This window comes from Triticum dicoccoides, chromosome 4B (genome assembly GCF_002162155.2).
Source record: "Triticum dicoccoides isolate Atlit2015 ecotype Zavitan chromosome 4B, WEW_v2.0, whole genome shotgun sequence".
NCBI lineage: Eukaryota > Viridiplantae > Streptophyta > Magnoliopsida > Poales > Poaceae > Triticum > Triticum dicoccoides.
The window spans coordinates 406,172,110-406,177,642 of NC_041387.1; positions in this window are offsets into that span (position 1 = coordinate 406,172,110).

Here is a 5,533-nt window from a genome sequence, read left to right on the forward strand (position 1 = left end):
ACCAGAGTAAGATCCGCACCAGAGTGGTACGGTAATCCTATTCTGGAAGTCATGTTACTTGACCATGATGAACCTACGAACTATGAGGAAGCGATGATGAGCCCGGATTCCGCAAAATGGCTAGAAGCCATGAAATCTGAGATGGGATCCATGTATGAAAACAAAGTATGGACTTTGGTTGACTTGCCCGATGATCGGCAAGCCATTGAGAATAAATGGATCTTTAAGAAGAAGACTGACGCTGATGGTAATATAACTGTCTATAAAGCTCGACTTGTTGCAAAAGGTTTTCGACAAGTTCAAGGGGTTGACTACGATGAGACTTTCTCACCCGTAGCGATGCTTAAGTCCGTCCGAATCATGTTAGCTATCGCTGCATTTCATGATTATGAAATTTGGAAAATGGATGTCAAGACTGCATTCTTGAATGGATTTCTAGAAGAAGAGTCGTATATGATGCAGCCGGAAGGTTTTGTTGATCCAAAAGGTGCTGACAAAGTGTGCAAGCTCCAGCGTTCCATTTATGGACTGGTGCAAGCATCTCGGAGTTGGAATAAACGCTTTGATAAGTGTGATCAAAGCATATGGTTTTATACAGACTTTTGGAGAAGCCTGTATTTACAAGAAAGTGAGTGGGAGCTCTGTAGCATTTCTAATTTTATATGTAGATGACATATTATTAATTGGAAGTGATATAGAATTTCTGGATAGCATAAAAGGATACTTGAATAAAAGTTCTTCAATGAAAGACCTCGGTGAAGCTGCTTACATATTGGGCATCAAGATCTATAGAGATAGATCAAGACGCTTAATAGGACTTTCACAAAGCACATACCTTGACAAAATTTTGAAAAAGTTCAAAATGGATCAGGCAAAGAAAGGATTCTTGCCTGTGCTACAAGGTGTGAAGTTGAGTCAAACTCAATGCCCGACCACAGCAGAAGATAGAGAGAAAATGAAAAATGTTCCCTATGCTTCAGCCATAGGCTCTATCATGTATGCAATGCTGTGTACCAGACCTGACGTATGCTTAGCAATAAGCTTGGCAGGAAGGTACCAAAGTAATCCAGGAGTGGATCACTGGACAGCGGTCAAGAACATCCTGAAATACCTGAATAGGACTAAGGATATGTTTCTCGTATATGGAGGTGACAAAGAGCTAGTCGTAAATGGTTACGTTGATGCAAGCTTTGACACTGATCCGGAAGATTCTAAATCGCAAACTGGATACGTATTTTTATTAAACGGTGGAGCTGTAAGTTGGTGCAGTTCTAAACAAAGTGTCGTAGCGGGATCTACATGTGAAGCGGAGTACATAGCTGCTTCGGAAGCAGCAAATGAAGGAGTCTGGATGAAGGAGTTCATTTCCGATCTAGGTGTCATACCTAGTGCATCGGGACCAATGAAGATCTTCTGTGACAATACTGGTGCAATTGCCTTGGCAAAGGAATCCAGATTTCACAAGAGGACCAAGCACATCAAGAGACGCTTCAATTCCATTCGGGACCAAGTCCAAGTGGGAGACATAGAGATTTGCAAGATACATACGGATATGAATGTTGCAGACCCGTTGACTAAGCCCCTCTCACGAGCAAAACATGATCAGCACCAAGACTCCATGGGTGTTAGAATCATTACTATGTAATATAGATTATTGACTCTAGTGCAAGTGGGAGACTGAAAGAAATATGCCCTAGAGGCAATAATAAAGTTATTATTTATTTCCTCATATCATGATAAAAGTTTATTATTCATGCTAGAATTGTATTAACCGGAAACATGATACATGTGTGAATACATAGACAAACATATAGTCACTAGTATGCCTCTACTTGACTAGCTCATTAATCAAAGATGGTTATGTTTCCTAACCATAGACATGTGTTGTCATTTGATTAATGGGATCACATCATTAGGAGAATGATGTGATTGACATGACCCATTCCGTTAGCCTAGCACTTGATCGTTTAGTATGTTGCTATTGCTTTCTTCATGACTTATACAAAGTTCCTGCAACTATGAGATTGTGCAACTCACGTTTACCGGAAGAACACTTTGTGTGCTACCAAACGTCACAACGTAACTGGGTGATTATAAAGGTGCTCTACAGGTGTTTCTGAAGGTACATGTTGGGTTGGCATAATTCGAGATTAGGTTTTGTCACTCCGATTGTCGGAGAGGTATCTCTGGGCCCTCTCGGTAATACTCATCACCTAAGCCTTGCAAGCATTGTAACTAATGAGTTAGTTATAAGATGATGTGTTACAGAACGAGTAAAGAGACTTGCCGGTAACGAGATTGAACTAGGTATTGGATACCGACGATCAAATCTCGGGCAAGTAACATACCGATGACAAAGGGAACAACGTACGTTGTTTTGCGGTTTGACCGATAAAGATCTTCGTAGAATATGTAGGAACCAATATGGGCATCCAGGTTCCGCTATTGGTTATTGACCGAGAATAGTTCTAGGTCATGTCTACATAGTTCTCGAACCCGTAGGGTCCGCACGCTTAACGTTACGATGACAGTTTTATTATGAGTTTACAAGTTTTGATGTACCGAAGTTTGTTCGGAGTCCCGGATATGATCACGGACACGACGAGAAGTCTCGAAATGGTCGAGACATAAAGATTGATATATTGGACGACTATATTCGGACACCGGAAGTGTTCCGGGTGATTTCGGAGAAAACCGGAGTGCCGGAGGGTTACCGGAACCCCCCCCCCCCCGGAGAGTTAATGGGCCACATGGGCCTTGGTGGGAAGAGAGAGGGGCGGCCAGGAAAGGCCGCGCGCCCCCTCTCCCTCTGGTCCGAATTGGACAAGGAGGGGGGGCGGCGCCCCCCTCTTTCCTTCCCCTCCTCTCCCCCTTCCTTCCCCTCCTAGTAGGAGTAGGAAAGGAGGAGTCCTACTCCTACTAGGAGGAGGACTCCTCCTCCTGGCGCGCCCAACAAGGGCCGGCCGGCCTCCCCCCTCCCTCCTTTATATACGGGGGCAGGGGGCACCCCATAGACACACAAGTTGATCTACGGATCGTTCCTTAGCCGTGTGCGGTGCCCCCCTCCACCATATACCACCTCGGTCATATCGTCGCGGAGTTTAGGCGAAGCCCTACGCCGGTAGAACATCAACATCGTCACCACGCCGTCGTGCTGACGGAACTCATCTCCGGAGCTCGGCTGGATCGGAGGCCGGAGATCGTCATCGAGCTGAACGTGTGCTGAACTCGGAGGTGCCGTACGTTCGGTGCTTGGATCGGTCGGATCGTGAAGACGTACGACTACATCAACCGCGTTGTCATAACGCTTCCGCTTACGGTCTACGAGGGTACGTGGACGAACACTCTCCCCTCTCGTTGCTATGCCATCACCATGATCATGCTGTGCGTAGGAAAATTATGAAATTACTACGTTCCCCAACAAGAAGAAGATGAAGGAAATATACCCTAGAGGCAATAATAAAGTTATTATTTATTTCCTTAATTCATGATAATGTTTATTATTCATGCTAGAATTGTATTAACCGGAAAATTAGTACATGTGTGAATACATAGACAAGACCTATAGTCCCTAGTATGCCTCTACTTAACTAGTTCGTTAATCAAAGATGGTTATGTTTCCTAACCATAGACATGTGTTGTCATTTGATGAACAGGATCACATCATTAGGAGAATGATGCGATGGACATGACTCATCCGTTAGGTTAGCATTATGATCGTGTTAGTTTCATTGCTACTGCTTTCTTCATGACTTATACAAGTTCCTCAAACTACGAGATTATGCAACTCCCGAATACCGGAGGAACACTTTGTGTGCTACCAAACGTCACAACGTAAAAGGGTGATTATAAAGGTGCTCTACATGTGTCTTCGAAGGTGTTTGTTGGGTTGGCATAGATCGATATTAGGATTTTTCACTCCGTGTTTCGGAGAGGTATCTCTGGGCCCTCTAGGTAATACTCATCACTATAAGCCTTGCAAGCATTGTGACTAATGAGTTAGTTGTAGGATGAAGTATTACAGAACGAGTAAAGAGACTTGCTGGTAACGAGACTGAACTAGGTATTGAGATACCGACGATCGAATCTCGGGCAAGTAACATACCGATGACAAAGTGAACAATGTATGTTGTTATGCGGTTTGACCGTTAAAGAACTTCGTAGAATATGTAGGAACCAATACGAGCATCTAGGTTCCGCTATTGATTATTGACCGGAGACGTGTCCCGGTCATGTCTACATAGTTCTCGAACCCGTAGGGTCCGCACGCTTAACGTTTGATGATGATTGGTATTATGAGTTTATGTGATATGATGTACCGAAGATTGTTCGGAGTCTCGGATGTGATCAAGGACATGACAAGGAGTCTCTAAATGGTCGAGACATAAAGATTGATATATTGGATGACTATATTCGGACACCGGAAGTGTTCCGGATAAGTTTCGGATGAAACCGGAGTACCGGGGGTTACCGAAACCCCCTCCCTCCCGGGAAGCTATTGGGCCTCATGGGCTTAGTGGAGAAGAGAGAGGGCAGCCAAGAGGTGGCGCCCCCCTTGCCCCAGTCCGAATTGGACAAGGGAAGGGGCGGTGGCCCCCCTCTCCTTCCTTCTCTCCAACTCATCCTCCCCCCTTTTCTCCTTCTTGGACTAGGAAAGGTGGGAGACCTACTCCTACTAGGAGTAGGAGTCCTCCCCCTTGGCGTGCCCCTTGTTTCCACCGGCCTCATCCTCCCCTCATTTATATACGGGGGAGGGGGGCACCCCAAAGACACACAAGTTGACAATTGTTTTAGCCGTGTGCGGTGCCCCCCTCCACAGTTACGCACCTCGGTCAGATCGTCATAGTGCTTAGGCGAAGCCCTGCGCCGGTAACTTCATCATCACTGTCTCCACGCCGTCGTGCTGACGAAACCCTCCCTCGGCCTCAACTGGATCAAGAGTACGAGGGACATCCCCGAGCTGAACGTGTGTTGAACGCGAAGGTGCCGTACGTTCGTGTAACACCCACAGTTTCATGCTACAGTAAACCATTTGTGATTAAGCTAATCATTTTACTAAACAATGCTTGATCACCTTTGATTCAAATATCCTTTGAAATTTCCACTTTCAAGTCAAATTCAATTCGCAAGTGAAATATGAAGTTGCACAAAAGTTGCTGCAAAATAGTTCATCTTTTACCCAAAATTCCATAATATTTAATTGTTAAGGAATACAACATCACCTTCAAGCCAAGATGGACTATAGCAATTTAAAATGGTGCCAAATTAGGGAATTAATTGCTTTTCCATTTATGCAAAATTCTAACAGCTTCAATTAGATTCCAAACTTTTTGTGGCACCGCACAATATTTCTTTGAATTAGTTTTGGCCACTGGCATATTTTTGCAAAGTCATTTTTGGCTAAAAGAAAATGCAAAACTACAGGTAGAAGAAAAAAGACAGAAAAGAAAAGACAAAAGGCCAGAAGCTACTATGCACTTTAGCCCAGCTAGGTACAGAAGCCGGCCCAACTTATCTAGGCCCCCTTTCGCCT